General features: G+C 45.2%; 1 long non-coding RNA gene across 1 annotated transcript; it reads left to right on the plus strand.

Annotated features, from left to right (window-relative positions):
- Nucleotides 1–812: 812 nt before the first annotated feature.
- On the plus strand, nucleotides 813–19,426 carry LOC142053996 (uncharacterized). Its single transcript, XR_012659413.1, has 3 exons — nucleotides 813–990; nucleotides 6,509–6,627; nucleotides 18,398–19,426. It is a non-coding gene; the product is annotated as an uncharacterized LOC142053996 (long non-coding RNA).
- Nucleotides 19,427–20,822: the final 1,396 nt, after the last annotated feature.

Genomic DNA, 20,822 nt, shown 5'->3' on the forward strand with positions numbered 1-20,822 from the left:
GGCTTTGGGTCTTCACTGGTCATGGCTGGGTTTTCTTTTAGCTGGCATCAGGATCAGTGTGAGGATGGCTGCACACTGGCTGCAAATCAATATTTCTTGCTTGGTAAGAAACCCAAATCTTCCAGTACGTTCATCCTTAGTAGTGGGGGGTAGTTCAGAGACTGTGTCCCACTCACCATAAGTTGTGTGTTTGGCTAGAAAGGCCTTTGGTTTTGATTTGAAGGCATCGAGAACTGGTAAATCCACCCCTTCCTGTACTGGCTTGTTTTAGTGGTTTATCATCTGCATTGTTAAAACACGCACTTAATTTTTCTTTTGAATTTGTTTGGTTTCCTAAATACAAGTTTGAGCCATGCTGTCGCACATTAAATCTCTCCTGCAGACACTCCAAAGGTCTGTGCTGATCTTATCTCACTTTTCCTTTGCCGGTAGACAACCAACCACTGGGGCAGAAGAGCTGATTTATCCTGATGTAAATCAAAGCACAAACATCCCAAACCTATTTTTATTTGGCCAAGAGAGATTATTGAGTACAGCTGCGATTACGTGAATGCAGTGGGTGACCCTTGTGAAATCTGGGCTGCTAAGAGGCACAGATAATCCTGCATGATGCTGTTATGACTATCATGATCACAGCATGACCTGCGTGGCAGGCACAAAGCCTGCGCAGGCACTGAGGAGCGGTAGGTGTGCAAATACACTTGAGCATGGAAAGCTCTGGTATTCCCTGACAGCTTTCTGTCCTGAATCCAGAAAAGGTCTGGGTGTGGAAATACAGTTGCTGCCAACGTCACCATGTTTCTGCCTTTGCCTTTTGGACTTGCATCCCTGTGGTTTGCACTCTCTCCAGGTTCATGTGGCTAAATCCTGCCCCCAGCAAGCCGCATTGCATTTCTCAACCTCCTCCTTACCATCTGGGGACACAGGGCACATCCTGACTAAAAGCTCAGAGCATGACACCATGCCAGACAACTGCAACTTTTGCCTCAGGTAGGTGGATGTGATCCAGACTTGCCCCGTGTTAAAGCCTAACCTTTTGTCATACTTTCAGCACCCTCAGCTAAGCCTTTGATTTTTTAAAAAAATTTTATTTATTGCTGTTTTGAAAACCTGTGAGTGCCCATGGATCTGCTGTTGTTTTCTCCAACAGCACCTGCCACAGAGGGAGCTGGCTGCCAAGAAAAATAAAAATACTAATCCCTTAAACCTCTGGCTCTGCTGGCTTTTGTTCCTTGCCCTGCTGTAGATGCTTTGCATCTACCCCATCGTGGTGCAGGAGATGTTCTTAAGGGGCAGAAGTCCCCAGTTCTCAGCTATTGAGTAGCTCGTGTGGAGCACTCTGAAAGCTTACTCTGCACCCATTCTTATCTAAACATGCCTAAGCCCCAGCATGCTGCTTCAGCTGTGCTGGCTTTACACTTCGGGCTGTTTTGAAAGTGAATTTGTAAAGCCATTAACATTATTTAAACAGTTTAGCCACAGAATTAGCCGGTGGTGCAGTCCAGCTGCCAGAAAAGAGACGCGAGGCTCCTTTGCGCTGTAGATCAAACAAAACTCAGCCAAAGCACGTGGACTCTGGAGGATGCCAAAACCAGGGGTGATGGGGGAGTGAGAGCTAGCTGGCTTTCCGCTTAGCGGGAAATGTGATTAAGTGTGGGTTGTAATTTTTTTTATGAGATGGTTTGGATCCAAATTGGACCAGAACCACTTTCCCCCCCCCTGAAGTTTCCAGAGGATTGGAAGGCATCAGGCCCCTGGGCCTCCCAATGCAGTTGACTTCCCAGGAGCCCATTTCAGCTGGTGGCTCCAGGGCTCAGGTTAGGGATATGTGGGGAGCTCAGGGTTTGCAGACAGACTTTCCATGTCCTGGATCTCAAGGCAGACCTCACCAACATCTCCTCCTCTGGGGGAACCACCCCCAGCTCCTGGTTTCCTCCACTCTGAGGCAAAGTCCTTTTACAATGCAGAAAAGATTCAGGGAAAATATGCCCAAGAATCTGTGGAAAGACTCTGGAAACTGAGATTTTTCAGACAGTTGCAGGTGATTAGTTCCTCCAAGCTGAACCTGTGACAAGGTTCATGGGTAGTGGTAAAGTCTGGAGCAGTCTGGGTCACATTAGCTGGGGCTTTCTGTAACCACCACAGCAAGACATGATCCTTGTCCTGACGTAGCTACCATAAAGATGGAAAGAGCATAGTGGAGTGGAGAAACTGAGGCATAGAGAACTCAGATGACATCTCCAAGGCTTAAAGGGGGTTTCTAGCAAAAGCAAGCTGTGCTCCTGCAGACCTCAATGGCACATGGTATTCAAGGCAGGATCTTTCATGCTTTGATAACACAGGTGAGAGCAACATCCCAGTGTCGAGGTGTCATTCATTCTGAATCGGGATTGTTTACCTTGCTTGTCTTGTTCTCTTGGCTGGTGTCTTAGGATAAGCCCTGAAACCTGCTTTTGTTCAGAATAAAATGTTATCTGAAGTACCACTATTCTTCCTTCTGAGTGCATTGCCTTAATTGGCTGTTTGATTGTATTCCTCTGAAACTTTCAGACATGCAGCTGGGAGAAACAATGGGTATTGTTTTATATTTAGACTGAGTGTTAAAAGCTGAAACATGCAAAGAGACATAAGCTGCTGGAAGGGCTTAGACCGTCAGCTCCCTCTGCTGACCTGCTCTGGAGAGAAGCAGCACTGCCAAATTTTATGGCTCCTTAGGCTAGAAAAGTGAGAACTGAAGGGACATATGACAATATTACTCCTGAGCAGCACAGAGATGGAGACGGGGGGATCACTCTTCACAATCTCTGCCAATGCAAGAACTTGAGGACACCAAAAGAAGCTACTGAGAGACAAATTCAAGCAAAAAGAGGTGGCTGGTCACATCGTGTATCATAAAAGCTGTGGAGCTCCTTGCTGCAGGAGTTCGTGGATCTGGAAAGTTCATGTATGCTGAGAAAGAGACTGGAAAAGTCTGGGAGAAAAATTCATTGAAGGCTACTAAATGCAGACATCCCTTTTCTTACCTGGGAAATGCCCAACCCACAGGCTGCTGAATGCTGGGAAGTGTTTTAAGGAAATATTGTTATATATTTGTTCTAAGCCTATGTTCTTTCTTGGGCGTCCGCTGTTGGAGGCAGGATGCTGACTCATCCAGCTTGTTCTCCTGTTCGTCCCACGGGATGGCTGAAGAGTCCAGAAGAGGTGGTGTATGCAGTTTGGTGCACTGGACCTAGGGAAAGAAAACATTTTGGATGGAGTCAAAGTAATTCTTATTTTAGAGGGAAAATATATGTAGATAGATTCTGTTATTTTCTCAGACTCCATGTGGAAGGAACTGACAGTGTGGAGACATCTACATGAAATGGAGCTGTTGGAAAAGCACTGAGGATATAGTGACCTTGGGTTCAGACATAGCTAGGCAGCCTGGTGACCCATTTTTTTTCTTGAATCTGCCTTTTTGAGCTAGTGTGGACATAGGCTGACATGGGTGAGATTCAGATGTAGCCTTCTAGGACCAAGAAACCTGTATCGACATAATGATCATTATTTGAATGGAGGTTCCACTACCACTAGTGAAGCCATTGCAAGAATTAGGTGGGAAATGGTGCCTAAATAGCAGGAAGACCAATATACAATGAATGTTTCTTAACTCTGGAAATGAAGGGGTTGTAGTAATGGCATTGAGCTGGAGGGTGGTGATTCTTTTGGAGTGTCTCCTCAGAGAGTCAACAGACTATCTATCTGGGCTGTTTCAAACAGAAAATCAGGAACAGACAACTATATAGGAACACTTCTGGCTAAATAACAAATCTTTTCTAATCTGCAATCTGCAATGTTAAATGAACTTTGTGGATGTCTTCTTACTATGGTTTGATATGTTCTGGATGTCTCTGGATTATTGCCTTTCTGCTAGGCAGGTGGCTTGCAGGCTGGACAGCAGAGAGATCAGAGCAGAAGGCATTATTAGGGGAGGGGATATCTAGATTCTCAACAATGGCACTCAATTTGTCCAGACAAGGTGAGATTTTCTTTGTTAGCACTTTTCTTTAGCATCATCAAGAAATGTAGATCATTCCTGAAGACCAGACGCTGAGGTGAGCATTTGTGAGACAAAGGCATGGATTTCTGTCAGACCCTGCAGAAAAGCCCACACAGTTGCCTAACAGTATTTCCAAAGTTTTTTGAATTATTTAAGTAAACAGAACATTCAGTTTCCTGAGGACATATCTGGGTACCTGATTTGTCAATGTCATTGACCTCCATGGGGTGGGTAGCTGTGGATGGAATTCAATTGTTGAAACACTCCTCATTTGAAACGGATCCTGTGTCTTATCTACCAACCTCATATGGCTATCTTAGATATCCTCTTGCATCTCAGATGTTTCTAGGTGTCTCCTAGACAAATGAACCCACCCCAAGCTAGGTATCTGCTGTAAAGTGGGCTGGATCAAGCTCTAAACTACATTGACTTGATCTCCAGTGACTGTGGTGGAAACTTAAACTTGGGTGTCCTAATCTGGAAGAAGTCTCAGTCTGCACTGCCTCCTAGATAGGTGAATCAGGAGGATGGCAGTGAGAACATGACATGAATGCAAGCTATTTCATCCTAGTTTCATCCCTCTCAGGAAAATTCAGGAGGAGAGACTATAACATTTGCTTGTTATTCAGAATAATGTCTGTATCCTCCACTTGTGACCCCACTGCCACACCATATAGATTTGTTTTGTACCCTGCACTTTTCAAAGTGAGGGATGATAAGGGAGAGCTGGCCTCAAGTGCAATTGTCTTGGGGCTTTGCTGCCTCATTGAGGAAAATGGTGGTACTCTTATGCCAATGTAGGTCAGAAATTAGGTCTCTGTGTCCTTTTCAGGGTCTATTCCACTTTCCAAAGAGCCCTCTGGCCAGCTGGGCAGGAGCTTGCTTTGCCCTCAAAGCAGGCAAGGTAGCTCTTGGTGTAACTGCTCAATGAAACCTTTGCCATTTGCCATTTTTTTCATGATAGGTCCAAGTGTTGCTTTCTTTTATCCATGGTGACATCAACAATGAGGATGGCTTAAAGCAAGTTGTCCAGCTCTGGAGTTATGTTCTTTTCCTTTGAAGAGCACTCAAGAAAAATGTTAAATTCCCTGGGAGATAAAGCCTTTGCTTGATTGTTTAGACTTTTGTTTATACAAGAGCTAAAGATGAATGCCTGAGAATCCAATGCCCTAATACTTCTCCCGACGGCCACAGCTCAGTAAGATGAGAGTTCAAGTTGCCCTTGCCTCCCTCTTTCATCTTAAAAAATATTTCTTCCTCTTTCCCCCAAAAGGTTGTCGAGACTTCCCCCATGAAAGAAGAAAGAAAAAAAAATTACAAATCTCCAAGAAAATAGTTTTATCTCCAAGTCTGTCATGTGCTAACTTACTCTGTAGGATTTCGAGGACAGAGGTTTTGCAAATAGGCAAAGTGAGTTTCTGCCCCACCAGACTAGCTGCCTATGTGATGAGCCAGGCAAATGAAGAATAATTACCATTATGGTGGGAGTATAGTCCAGACCCTCCCATACCTTGGAGTATTGCATGGTGCTGACATGCCAGCAGACCCAGTTGGGTTGATAAAGCTCCTAGCAAAATAGACTGTAGTACATGTCTACCTGCTTCCTGCCATGTTTCTCTGCTGCTTAGTGTGGAGGCTGCTGAGAAGACCAAAATTTCTGTGGACCTTCAGAATGCTTCATCAGGAGAACTACCCAGAGCTGGAGATTCCGGGATCCTTTGCCTGGCAAGCTGCCTTGGAGCCTGGCCACTGTTCCTTTTCTTGGGCAATAAGGAATCCAGAGCAAAGCTGTATTTTGAGACAACACCCATTTGCCACCCTACCAATACTATCACTTTCCCCTGCACAGTGTCAGCAGCATGGCATAATGATGCACAGGCCCTGAAATCAATAGAGAATGAGCAAACATTGAAAGATGATGCTGTGCGGCAATGCTGGGAAGTTCCCAGCCCCATGCCTGACTTCCCTTACCTGTCTGCTTGGTCTGGCATGACGGATTAGCACAATCCTTGTGTCTCCTGAGCACTACCTAACATGGGCGATCTCAGCACATGGGACTTCCCCTCTGAGCAGAGCAGAGTTCTGGTGCGTAGCAGCTCATTGATATACGTCCACCCTGCTGTGAAAGCTGCCCTGACCACCCACACACAGCCTGATGGCTTGTGATGACGGGGATGAGGTTAGCTCACACAAAGCCTTTGAAGGTAGAAAGCTGACGTGCAAGCATGTTTATGGCAACTGTGAATTTGCTGACCTCCTTCTTTACCCTTTTTTTCAAAAAGCTTTTTTCTGCTGCCACTGAAATCAATGGGCGTTTTGCCACTGGCTGAGACAGGGTCATGATCTTCCTCTGAAGGGGAGTAGTCTCCATTCATGGCTAGAGATTCAGAAGCATGAATCTACCAGGCACAGAATAGTCCTAATTCCTTCTACCCTTGCTGTCTGTTCACTGTCCTCTGCTCTTCTCAGGGCTCAGATAAACAGACATCAGTTTCTCCCCCTTGGAACCACTGACTTTGGCAAAGGCAAGGCACTGCATGGACTGGACTGAAGATATGACATCACATCATTGCCTTTGTGAACAGCAGGTATATGTCTTGGCTTGGGAGGGCTGGGTAGCATTGTATACTTTCTGTGATAGCTTTCCCAGAATGGTGTTGAGAAGTCTATGCTGGTGGGAGCTTTCTATAGCCAGGGCCTTTGGAGAGGCGCAGAGGCCACAGCCCTGTCATCTCCATCACTGGCAATATGTCCAGTCATCCCTGAGCTCAGTGCCTGCCTGCTGACCTGCTGACATGCCTGCCTTCCAGCTCAGTGCGGGGGAAATCCCAGGAGAAGCATGTGGTTGTCTCTTCCTTGCATGGAGTATTCCCCAGTGTGGCCCCAGCCTTTCCCACAAATGCATTTCTCATTATCACTGATTATTGATCTGATTATTACAGATTATCTCTGTAACAGAAGGGCTGCCAACTCCCAAACACCACTCAGGCTGGGTGGAAGTCCAGGACATGGTCCAGCTGTGAAGTGCTGACCATGTGGACATGGAAAGAAAATGCCTTACTTTTCCACCAGGAAAAACTCAGCACCTTCCAGACACAGACATGATGAATATAACCACACCAGGGAATGGAGGACATTCTTTTTGTTGCCATGTCTTCAGATGCATGATGTAGTTCTGTCCAAGATGGACACAAATCAATCTGTATCAAAAAGGTTAGGGAAAATCAGGAATGTCCCCAGGCCTTTACTATCTGTCAGGGCAACTGGTCAACATTTTCTTCATTCAACTTGGACATCCTCACTTCTGACCCACTTGTTGCTCAGTAGCCTTTCAAGGCAGTCACCCAATGGGTCCATCCATCATCTCTGCCATGGATGGTGGCCCTGTGGAAAGGGGACAGGACTTGGCAAATAGAAACCAGTGAATGGACCAGGAGAAAATCACCCATTTGTACACCAAAAGGCTCCTTTATATCCATTGCTGAGGTGACAAAAAGAGGTTTTCTGGACTGAAATTGGGCTGGATTGAGGTGTCTGTTATTGACTTGTGGAAGACTGTAAAAAGTGACACAAGTCAACACTCCTGTACCCATTCTTATGGAACAGATATAGGGAGTCCTGGCCAGGGTTCAAACTTCTGTGTGGGTGGGAAAAGGCCTGGAAAAATCCTGTAGCCACTTTTGCTGCAGAACTTTTAATATGCATGTGTGCTGGTGAACTTAACTTGGAAGCTCTTGTCTTTGTCAGATGTCATCTTTTTTGTACAGCATGATTTTTCCACAGTTGATAACTTGATGGCATCTGACCCACTGGGGTATGAAAGAAGGAATCCACGGCATTGAGGGGTAACCCTGGTGATGGCGTATTCTTGTGGCTGCTAGTCACAAGACATAGCACGTTGGCATCTACACTACTACTGATCTTGTTAGCAGTGCCAGCATATACAGAAGATATTTTGTTGTGCTAGCAGTATACCTTTTGCCCTCAGATGCACATGTGAAAAAGGCCATTTTCTGTAAACACTATGCAGTTTTTAACATATTTAAAATTCCAGGTTTTTTGTGTTTGCCTCATAGAATCATTAAGGTTGGAAAAGACCTCAAAGATCATCAAGTCCAACTGTCGACACAACACCCCCAGGCCTCCTAAACCATGCCCTGAAGTGCCACATCTATATGTTTTTTGAACTCCTCCAGGGATGGCAACTCTACCAGCTCTCTGGGCAGCCTGTTCCAATGCCTGACCACTCTTTCAGTGAAGACATTTTCCCTAATATCCAATCTAAACCTCCCCTGGCAAACCTTGAGGACATTTCCTCTCATCCTATCGCTAGTAATTTGGGAGAAGAAACCGACACCCACCTCACTACAACCTCCTTTCAGGGAGTTGGAGAGAGCGATAAGGTCTCCCCTCAGCCTCCTCTTCTCCAGACTAAACAACCTCAGCTCCCTCAGCAGCTCCTCATCAGACTTGTTCTCCAGACCCTTCACCAGCTTCGTTGCCCTTCTCTGGACACACTTCAGCACCTCGATGTGCTTCTTGTACTGAGGGGCCCAAAACTGCACACAGTACTCGAGGTGCGGCCTCACCAGTGCCGAGCACAGGGGCACGATCACTGCCCTGCTCCTGCTGGCCACACTATTGCTGATACAAGCCAGGATGCTGTTGGCCTTCTTGGCCACCTGGGCACACTGCTGGCTCATGTTCAGTCAGCTGTCAATGAGCACCCCCAGGTCCTTCTCTGCTGGGCAGCTTTCCAGCCCCTCTTCCCCAAGCCTGTAGCGTTGCATGGGGTAGTTGTGACCCAAGTGCAGGACCCAGTGCTTGGTGTTGTTGAACCTCACACAATTGACCTCATCTGAGTGCAAATAATTTTCAAATTCTCAGCAACTTACTCTGGACTTAATTGCTAACTTCTATTAGATTGACTGAAATGTCTGTCCCAGGGCATTTTTGCTGGCCAAAATTATTCCATGAAAAATGGAAACTTCTTGCATGAACTCCCAGTTTGACAGAAAATGGTGGATTTCATACAAATAAGTAGTTTCCCACCAAAAATTTTTAACAGCTCTAAAATATTGTCAAATGCTTTCCCCAGATTGGAAGGCAATTATGAAAAAACTGAATTGAAGACTGAGAACGTAATTCAGTTAAATAACACATGCCAGGAATTTAGCTTCCTTTTCTGTTTTTAATTTGTCCCCTAGGGGATGAAGGTTTTCATGATTGTACACATTATTGGATATTATTTTTCATCTAGTTGTAGTAAATATTTCTCAGTTAGTGACAGTTTCATGTCTGGTTAACTTTTTGTAGGGTACACAGATTAAACAGTTATGTTTTTGATCTTTGATGAGATTAATGACATTTAGAATGAGGGCTGTGCAATGAAAATTAACCCTCCTGAAATATTTTTAAATGTTCACTTAATATGTGCTCTTTACACCAGTTTTCCTGCCAGAAAAGTAATCTGTTGGCATACTCACTATAAACTCAGCAAGAGGGTAGACACGTGAGAGGCAGATTCAGGTTTCCCTTTGCACAAATATTTGCAAAATTAGGGTGTGGGATTTTTTTTTGACACTTTTGCCCATCTCTCTAGCATTGGCACCCTAGATTTAACCAAGTAAGACCACATTTCTGAGCCAGACAGCTGGGAAAAACATGGAAGCGAGGGCAATCCATATATTGCTGGAAAAATCGCATCATTAAATGCCAAGAGGGTCTGACTTACAGGACTGAGAAAGAGGCAAATGCCAGTAATTGGCCCTGACACAAACTTATTTATAGTAAGCCTAAGTAGGGTGAAGGCTGGTCTGCTGTGTTCACCTCTCAGGATCAGGCCCTGGGTCTCCTGGGGTTTCATTTCTCAGAGAACTACAGGGATGGCAGATGGGAAAGACTTGTTAGGTCATCCTGTCCACATGCCCCGGCAGGAGCAGAATGAGATTGTCTCCTTGCTTCGTTCTCAAGTGCCTCGTCTAGATTTAAACAAGTCCAGCAATAAGACTGTTATTGCAAGAAAATTCCACGCCTACATGTACTTTTGCAAAACTGCTTTTTTAAAGCTCTTGACGTCTGTTTGTTAATTTTGTCTGAATTGCATCACAAAGGAGATAAGTGCAAGTATCAAGTGTGACCTTGGGCAGCTCAATCTATCTGATACCTTAAAAACAGAATTAGAGCACTTATCATAATGAAATGGGTTTTGTGTGGACTTGCTACAGGGCAGAGTTAATATTTTTGGCTATCCTAACTTTTTGTTTCTTTACATTAATGTGCTCGGACTTCTTAAATTTTAAATGTCAAGTGAATTTCCAGTGTTTGTAATGCTTTATTTTGGCACCTATACCCTGTAACTTTCTCACCTGAAAACTGCTGCTATGTTTTCAACCTTGACTTTGTCTGGACATAAGTTATTTTTGATCTGCGGTTTTATCTCCTGTTTCCAGGCTATCTCTGACATGAACTACTTTTATTAGCTACGTGGTTATATTATGCATGTTTGGCTCTTGCTTGGGTAGGAGAGGTTGCACAGATGTCCATGTAAAATCAAGGATAGGCATACAAAAGACCTACAGTAGTAACTGGAATTATTAATTTTCTTTTTTTGCCAAAGTAAAAGGGTCATGGGAAAATATTAATTAAGCAAACACAAAATTCTTAATTTGAAAAAAGCTTGGGTTTAAAGTTATTTTACTGAGTCCAAGGTTAGGCTTCAGTGGAACCTGGCCAGAATTATGGGCCAGGAACTCTTGAACCTGCTGGTTTTCAAGCCCTGGGTGACTTCACATAGTGATTAACCCCAGGAGCAGGGGAACGGGGGTGCTGCCTGAGGCGATGCAGTGCAGTTGGTATCAGTTTCTATTTTGCTGCTACTGGCCATGGAACTGATAAACTGCCAGTTTTGTTTGGTGTCATGCACCATGTTTGGAAAGCTTCCAGTTTCTAGGAAACTAAAAATTATACATATATTGATTTGAATCCAATTTGGACAGGAAATTATTTTTCCTGTCAACTTGTAAACTCTGCTTTCCTGCCAATCATAGTTGCAATTGTGTCGTTTTTTTCTGTGATACTCTCAGTCTAATTAATGCAAATGAAAAAACCTGTGCAACTTTAATAACTGTTTAGTTTGTAATATAATGAAAGTCATATCCCTGGAGATGAGCTGCTGCATTATCCAGGTGTTTATGAGCTGCTGTACCACATTCCCTTCCATGCTTATGAAAAAGCACTGAGAAATTCTTTCTCAGTGTCATTTTTCAAAAGAAAATTTCTAACATCTAAATCAAGTCTTTCTTTCCCTGCAAGGCACTGAATTCTGTGACAAATTCCATCCTCACTTACTGTAACCCTTATTATCAAGCAGATAATCATAGATTTAAAGGAGAATCTTCCATCTTCATAAGAAGGTATTTTTATCAGGAATAGTTAACATCTGAAAAGACTCAGCTACAATATGCATAGGATGGTCCGTTCAGATACTAATCAGAGAAAGAGATTAAAAGATGGACTCAGATTTAATGCATGACTGTTGGATGCCTGCAGTAAAGTGAAATGAATCTTTCTTTCTCTCCTCTTGGAGCAGCTGTGTCTGGGTTGTTTTTTAGAGTTGGCTTTTGTTCTACCAGAAAATGGCAATCTACTGAAACAGATAACTTCTGTAGAAATTTATGCCTCCATGACCAGGGCGGGCACTGAGATCTCAGCATGGCTAATGGGACACTGCTCTCCCCCTTGCCAGGCTGGCTTTGGGACTGGTGCCCCATGTGTGATGGTGATCTGGCAGAGCTGCTCTTCTCCAGCTACTCTTCCTCCTGAGCTGCTCTTCTCCAGAGCAGTGTGCTGAGCATGCATGGTGCAATGTGGCTGGAACCTGGGGAAGCACTGATCAGGTGAATCCCCACTAATCCTTGTGAGCTACCGTGTGAAGGGCAGTCAATTCTGCCTTGGAAAGGAGAGAAAACGCTAAAACAGAAGCCCACATCTGTGGTTTGTGAAGAAAAGTGCCTGATTGTGCTTGCTCTTTGCTGGCTGAGAACCAACCAAGGAAGGTCTTTTGTGGAAAGGTTAAATGGAAGATCTTTTGGAGCGCATGAACAGCAAGAGGAGCAGAAGGTGGAACCAAGAAAGGCACAGGTGGTGTCTTGCAGCTGCTAACACTGTGGCCAGGGTGTTGGCCTGGGTTGTGGGTAGAAAGCCAGAACAGCTTTGAGCAAGGAGTGCAAGCAGGGAGATGGAGCTTTCTTGGAGACAGAGGCCAGCAGAGAGCAGATCAGCTGGTTCACAGCAGGTGGGAACTGCTGCGGAGGATGAGTTATGGTAAATTTTTTTGTAAGTAAACATGAACACTAGCAAAGCCCCTGGCTGTAACAGTGACTTCTGGTCCCATAAGAATAGTCCTACAAAGCTCTACAGTTTCAGTAATGCTCAGGCCAGAAGGGCAGCAGCTGCAATGCCAGCTCATCTGCACTTGCCACCTATGTCTACAACAGTAAATTTGCCAGTGCCAGGGAATTTTCTACTACCCTGAGCACAATGGGAATGATCTAGGCACATCTGTACTGCTAAGCACTCCTTACATCCAAAGCGAGGTGGCTGTATGCAGGTTGCCTGGTGGGAAAAGCCCAGCACTAACTCCTGCTTTTTGTACTGGGGAATCATTTAGGAGAGTGCCAGCTGTCCCCAGCCAAAGTCATGCCAAGTGCTGTGCCAACAGAAGCAGGATCAACTCTACTTGGCTGAGTTCTTGTGGGTTTTATGAACATCTGCAGAAAAGAGTCTCTTTCTAGTTATTCACTGGTGGTAGAAAACCAGCATTAGTTGCTCTGAATGTGTAATTGGGGATTATATTGATTTATTTGTTGCAAATCTCACAAGGTACAGCAAGGACTGAGCCAAAGAGAACCAGCTGCCTTTCCTGGCTTTGGAGGTTTTACTATTCCTAATGAAACCCTGCTGGTGTGGGACTGTGAGGGAAGACCCTCCTGTCCTGGGTCTGTGAACTTCTCCACAGAACAGATGAGCTTTCCTCTGGATTTAATTTCATGGCGTGTTGCCTTTTACATCAGTTGCTGAGGATTGCCTGGGAGAGGGTCTGGTGAGTCCCATGACTGGGTGGCAGCAGGACAGAGCACAGCTCTGATGGGCACAGGGACTCACTGGGGAATTACAGCAGTATCTGTTTGCTCTCAGCTCAGGCTGGGGTGGACTATGAGAGGCTCTCTAATGAACACTCAGTCACTCTCTGGCCAGAAGAAGACGACCTCAAAGAAGAACAGAAAAGGACTTCAATTAAATAGTAACTTACAATGCACCATGATCTTCAACCTGCGTAGTATTTTTAGTAACTGCTTCTCCTGACAGGTAGCTTGGTTATTCAATGTAATTTTGCCCTTGCTCTCTGCAGGTTTTCCTAAGCATGGAGACCAGCTTATGAAACCTGGCCCTTCTTGTTATTTTTATCCAGGAGCAGCTGACAGTAAAAGTGACAAAAGAATTGATAGGGGAAGTGGTCCAGAGCATGAAAAATCCGGTCGTAAAAGCTAGAGTGTTTGCAATAAAATATCTATACATAAAGGGAAAGGAGGGAGGGAGATGCAGGGCTGGATACAAAGCAGAGCAATGAACTGTGAAAAGTGGCGTCTGGACCAGATGAAGAAATTGTAAATCCAGCTGTCAGTACAATAATATCCCTTGGCACCTCTGTCTTTTTTCCCTCGGGGGAGCTCATGCCCATGCTGGTGGCTAACATGGGACAGTGGTTGGACCCAGTGGGATGATAAGGTGCCGTAGGGTGAAGAGATGTTCTTGGATCTTCCTGGGGTCATGGGCAGAGATGGCAAAACCCTCTGCTGCCGGCTATGACTGCTACAAAGGGTCTTCCTTTCCCTGGTGATGAAGAACAGGGGTGGCTGCAGGGATTTGGGTTCGGTAAGATGGTCTGGGCTGCAGCGTGACCCATGGCTACCAGGGCAGGGTGGCAAACTGCATTGCAAGGTCAGCAAAAGCAGGTCAGGAAGAAAAGGCTAAGTTAGTTAAATGCATGAAACAAGCATATTGTTAAACTGCCACTGGCTTTTAGGGGCTGCTCTGAGCCCTTTGCTGGGCGCAAGGCTCAGGAAAAAACAATGTCTTTCTCCAGTTCTGTTTGGGGGCAGGGAAAAGACCAATAGCTGGGAGTAGAAGTAGATGGAGAAGATACCAGCCCAGAGGGAGGTGAAGCACTTCTTTATATACATCCAAAAACAAACCGAATGGCATTAGAGAGCAGCGGAAAACCTCCTGGTGAGGTTTCTTTTGGTGCAAGGAAGAAAATTCATGCTGAAAGCAAAATTGAGTGCCAGGACACCTGAGATCTCTCCCTAGGATTGACCCAGTGCCTTCCTCTTCTACCTTAGAGATGGATGAGAACTCCAAACCATGCCTAGGAAAGTAGGTGCTCTCATAGGGCATGGTGGTGCTGTCTTGAGGTGTCAAAATGGGAGTGAAAGCTTCTATAATCACACAGCAATGGACATCAAAGCTGGCTCTGGGGACAAAGGATGGTGATTCCTGGTGTCAGGCACTGGGTTTTCGGGGGGTTCAAACACTTGTACCCCTGGCCTGTGCTAGAACAGAGATGCATCCATCCAGTGGGGACAAGGGAGAGAAGACTAATGAACAACAGCAAGACCCTGGGATGCCTCCAGCTGTAAAAAGCCTGAAGAATTTAAAGCAAGGAAGGAAACAATTTTTTTCCTTTGGCAGCCCCTTTTGAACTGCAGGATGTTTAACTCCGAAATATGTCTCTGTTACTCTTGAGCTCATGGAGCAGCCTTGGCTAGCTGCTGGGTGATGAGAGCATGTGAGGGACAGGAGTGTTTATGTGTTGCTGTCTGCTATGGTGTTGCTGTCTGCATTTAGGCTCTGCAGGCTGGTGCATGTGGTCAGATGGGGTGGGATTCACTAGTCTGGAGGCAGAAGGAAAGCTGAAATGCGGGACAGTGTAGACCATGCCCTTGAGGTTGCTACTGTGTCTGCTGCTATGCCATATATAATTGTGGTGCTTTGGGGCATCCTCCTGCAGGTATCACCCTGTAGTGCAGATGGGCCATCTCTGACTCAGCCCTCCCCATGTTCCTGGGCTGATGCCCAGCATCACCTCTGGGCAGACGAGACACCCAGAAGACCTTCCTGTGTGTCAGCTTCCAGGCCAAAAGGAACATGATGAGTGCTGGGTATTCATCAGGCTTTGGTCCACATCTGGGCCTGGCCACACTTGTGTAGCAAAGACACAGCTCTGCTCCCTGCATCTGCTTTAGGCTGAGGTGGTCCATGCCGCGAACCCCACTGACTCACGCTGGGAAAGCCACTGGCTCTGGGGTGGACATTTAGTTAACCATATAAACAAGCAGGAATGTGGTATTTTAATTCGCTGTTTCCCATCTTCCAGTGCACTGCTCATTACAGGTCCCTTAATGTGCTCTATCCTCAGCTTTGCCAGAGCATCCTCAGTCTTACCCAGGTCACAGAATCCCTGACAGATGCTGGCAAAAAATTGTGGAAACCCAGAGGACATCAGATAGGGAGAGTAGATATTGACCAGAATGAGAGATGGTAATCTGCTGTTCGAGGACCTTTCCTGGGCTCCATACAATGAGAGATGGAGCACGGGTGAGCCACTCTTTGCATTAAGTGCATGTGCATGTGTAAACATAGGATTTACTTGGTGGCTTTTGGCAGCACAGAAAATATATAAAACTAACACCATTTCCAAATCAAGGGCTGGGAAGCCTCTGCTTCTGGAACCAGTAGGAACTGGTTCATATTTAAACTGGTCCTGGTTGCAGCTGCTTTCTCACCAAGTGTGTAGATCAGTGTGGATCTCCTGACCACAGAGTTTTGTGAATGCAGAGAAGGATTCCTATGCCTGGACAAATTAATGGAAGAAAAATACAATGAGGTTTATTAGGGAGAAATACAACTCTACTGACTGAAGTGGGGATATTTTGGGGAAGTTTTACTGCAGTCCAGCTTTGTTTGCAAGTTCTTTCCTAGGCAAGTACTATCTCTGGTGTGAGACAGAAGACTGATGAAGCCAGACCTTTGGCTGTCCTTTGTAGGACAGACCCCTGAGAAGACCCCAGTGAGACTAACTGATAGGCTGCAGCTAATAAACTGAAGAAGGTAGTCTCACATGAAGCTTGCTGAGATGTAAAACTTCTAGCTAAGGCCCATTGACTGTCTCTGCTTTTAGCACCTGACAAGGACCAGGTGATCAGTTTTACCTTGGCACACAGGTACATTTTATTATCTCAGGCGAAAATACAGCCCTGACAGCTGCAGCTGCACATAATATCCTTTTCATAGCATCTTCTTCATTCTGCCCTGCCAAAGCTTGGTGGAAGGCACAGCCTTTAGCAGCAACATGGTATTTCATCTGAGAGGATAATAAATCCCAAGCCTCTCATCCCAAATAGCTTGGTAGCCGAAGTCAGTTCTGCAGGGGGTCTGCGGCAATCAAACCAGCAGAGAAAGGGCCGAGGTCACCTGTTTTCCATGGGCTGCCACCATCCCAGGCTGAGTCTATGTGAACCAGCAGGAATCCCCAAACTTGCCAGACACCTTATTACTATTTGGAGGCAACATTTCTCTCCAGTTGCCTACAGAAACTCAGTCAACTGGCATAAATCCCTCAGAGCAGGAGCAGATCTCCTCTCTACATACACTTTCCAGCCTCTGAGCTGCTGGCTGAGGATTGCTAACCATTACTCTTGTGAAATATGGTATCATAAGGGTTGGGAAGCGGGGAAGACAAAGATCTTGAGTGTTACGTCAGTACCTGATACTGATCTGCGATACAAACATCTGTCTTTGGAGCATCTGGAATCAGTTCATGTTATGGGTATTAGAAAAGTTTATTTAGGGACTTACAGAGAAAGAAACCTTACCATCTTATGAGACAGTGGCAAATCCTGTAGGACTAGATAGAATGGTCCCATGGGAATGGGTGGGGGCACCCAAACAGCTACCCACTCTGTGCGTAATATGCACGATATTTTTCTGCTGGCAAGAAAGTATTTCTGCTTTTGTTTTTGAGAAAGACAGGCTTGCCTTATCATGGTTAGTTTAGCAGACATGTTGTATATCTTTCCCCAGCCACTCAAAGTTCAAATGGCTGGTAGATCCCAAGAGGTGTGCATTGCTTGTTGCTAAGTAAAGTCCATGCTGCACTGAAAACCTCCCAAACTAGCTGGTCTTGGGGCACTTCTAAGAAATCGTCCCGTCCTTGCTGAAGGCAGTTCTGAAGGTAGAGAAAAAGGCTCAAGAACAGGGGAGGAGAGAGGAAGAGGCATGGCTTGGCGCTGGAGAAAGGCCCCTTGGCTTGCTCCTTGATTGGCCCCTGGATTTGGCTGGTGCCGAGTGTATGACTATCTCTATCCTGTCATGACATCTGCATGGCCTGTTTGGGCACAGTACTGCAGTGAGGGTCTTGTGAAGGTCCAAAGAGCAAAGGGGTGTGAGGGAAATCTGTGTACCTCCAGCAGGTTTCAAGGGCTTTGCTATAACCCTTTGCAATGCAAGGGGAGCTCTTAATGGAATGCTGTAAACTAATGTCTTGTTGGTCTGGAAAAAACAAAGAGAGCCAGATCCTTGGGAGGGGTAAATCTCCAGAGCCTCATGGAAAACTAGGAACCTAAACTGATTTACAGCAGCTGAAAATCTGCCCTCCACATCCTATTAAATAAAGAATTTTGTCCCTAATCCCCAACCTTTCCTTGCCACCCTGGTCAATAAGTAACTGCTAAACTCTATCAGTGCATCTCAATATACTGCTTCTGACAGTGGAGCAGATGTTTGAAGAATGACTGCAAGAAACACAGATGCCTAGAGGAACACACTTGGCCTTTGTTAATCAGCATTTTAGGGACATCTTGCAGCAGAAGTTGCAGCCAGATCACTGTGCTAGGTTATCCCAGTGAAATCCTCCACAATTTTGAATAAATCCTTTGTCATCTCATGCATAATGTTGGCCTCCATGACCTCCTGTGGCAACGAGTCCCAGAAGTTAATTACATGCATCGTGTAGAAGGAAAGCCCTTTCCTTCTGTTGGTATCAAACCCTTTGCCTGTCTCTTTGGGTACTGGTTGGGTTCTAGTATGATCAGCAGCCAGAACCATTACTTTTTCGTTATGTATGGCCTGCTTTGCCCTAGCCGGTCCCTGATTTAAGGAGCTCCACCTCAGAAAGCACAAAGCATGAAGGACCTTGGGATCTGAATGTGGAGGTGCTCCAGAGGAAATGCAGTCTTTTCTCATTTATTCTCTTTCAAAAGCCAAATGACAATAACATGCTTTTTGTGTTTTTCTTAGGTGATCTATTTTTCCAAAGACTAAACACATAAGCAGCTTCAACAAGAAAAGAGGTGTTCTTGCCAGTAACTGCTCAAGTGGCCTCAAGTTGACCTCTTCCCTTTTAGCTCTCCTACCACTCAGCAGGCGCCTCTGACACATAACAAACTAATCAATGTTTTGCCATAAATCCCTATCCAAAAGTGCTTCATATCTGTTTAAAGAATTGAGCTCTATGCTTTGTCGTCCTCAGGAAAGGACTGGGACAACCCTGAAGGCAACATGGGCTGTCAGCTTTGGTCCACTCCTAATCATCAAGCCTTTTCCAAAAAGGGATGATTCTTCTGCATGGGAGTTGTTAGGGAAAGCAGTGAGTGACAAGCTTTCAAGGGGCCACAGAGTAGAAACAAATGTTTGACACAGGAACAGAGCTGGACAAGGTATGCAGCTACTGCAATATGACAGGAGGTCAGGAAGAAGAAACCTTATCTGACCAAGAATTTGATAGACTGCAGATCTACAAGTTGGGTAAATCAGAGGAACATCCATGCATTTCAGAATATTTTATTTCCAAAAATCTGCAACCTTCATCCATGATAAAGACTGGCTTTGTCTGCTATCTGAGAACTAGTATCCTAAGAATCAAGGAATTTATGTGCAGCATTGACAGGAGAATGATGTTTTAATCACTGAAGTTTTTAAGTCTTTACCAGTAATTTATGTTTATTTAGCCTATCTTTATCCAATGAATAAATAACACCGGGAGGAAGGAAGTCTTTATTAAGAATTCAACCTCCTTTCCCCGTTCAGCTGAAGAATTTAGAGATTGCAATAAATATGCTTTGAATCCAGAAAAGGTTTTTCAACAGAGCTACGTCGGGCCAACACTAACACTCCTAATCAAGTAAAGACAGACTTATTAATATCATCAAGCAAAAACTTCCATGCCATGTTTCTACAGCAGAAAGAAGATTGCTGGGTATAACCTGAAAGCCCAGAGCCTTTCCCAAACATCTTGGTAGTGAAACAAAAGTCTGCCATGAGGGTCTCCTTTGGGGTAAATATTAGTAAATTTGTTGAGAACTGACTGGAATGCTTTTTGATTTTTTCCCCATCAAAAAATGCTGATTTAATTGAAACTGAAACTTTCCATGGGAACATAACTATTTCAATGAGACCTTAGCTGAGAGAAGTTTCTCAGGCCCCAGTTTGATCAAAACCACAGAGGAAGGGACTTTGTGTGCAGTTTTATCTGAACCTGGAGGACATGGAAGACTCATAGCACAGGGATGCAGTACATACCGGCTTTTACAAAGTGGAGCAGCTCAACACAGATATGACAGCAACGTGCCCTCCCAGTGATGAAGACTAACCATGTACTGGGCTGTATTAGTTTGATTGGTCTAGGCCCTGAGCAACCTGCTGTAGCTCAGCCCAGCTTTGGGCAGGGTTGGTAGTGTTCTAGCCTGCATGACAGGGGTTAATACGGGCTCACTTGCGTCAGTGGTTGGAAGTAGGGTAGCTGAGTTGGATGAGGGTAAAACAGAGATGTGAAATATGGTAGGCCATTTAAGTAACCTGTCTATGGACTGGCCAAGCAAAAGTAACTGCATCTGACCCATTTTCTCTGATTTTCTGTGGAAAACTTGATGACTTAGGGTTTTTTTTCTCAGTCAGAAGTTCTTCAGAAGTTCTGAGACTAAGGAAATGATTTTATTACCCACCCCATTGAATAGAGGGGGAGAGATGACCCCGGGCAAGTACATAACTCCAAACTGCCTGCAACTTGCCCTCTGCGGTCCTTCCCTGAACTCTTCCTTGGTGAGATGGCGTTCATCCTCTCATGCAGGGGATTGGCTCCACCTGCAAACACATCTGCCTGACTGGCTGAAGAGATGAGCATGGTCATTAGGCATGTCATGCCTAAATTCCTTGAGGGTTTCCAGAAGAGAAAGGTGGATGAATTCCCAGCATACTCTGTCACCGATTTATGTAGCTTGGATCCATACCTGCTAAACAATGAGTGATCAGGGTTTGTTTGACAGCCTGGTCTAAACCTTTGCACATGTTAATGTTAGGACATATTTTCGTTCTGATGCAGAATTCCCCTGGGATCAGACTGTGCTTGCAGGGGCAAATGGAGGATGGAAATCTCTGCCGGCTGCAACTAGAGCCTTCAAACCACCATGGCATAGAGCAGGTGCTTAATATTTCAGCAGGCAATGGCAAATGCCATCTCCTAGTGAGGCCAGACTGGTTTCATCAACCCAGCTATCTTCTCCCTGCCTCCCCTCAGAGCTATCCTTCACCTCTGGGTAGGGGGAGGCCAGGCTCCTATCTGACCAGGTAAATGACATTCCCAGTCTTGTTCAGGTAGAAATAATAAACCTAAAATGCTGGACAGAGAAGGTTCAGTTTGGGAAGTTGCATATTTCAGGCAGCATGG

Source organism: Phalacrocorax aristotelis, chromosome 2 (genome assembly GCF_949628215.1).
Source record: "Phalacrocorax aristotelis chromosome 2, bGulAri2.1, whole genome shotgun sequence".
NCBI lineage: Eukaryota > Metazoa > Chordata > Aves > Suliformes > Phalacrocoracidae > Phalacrocorax > Phalacrocorax aristotelis.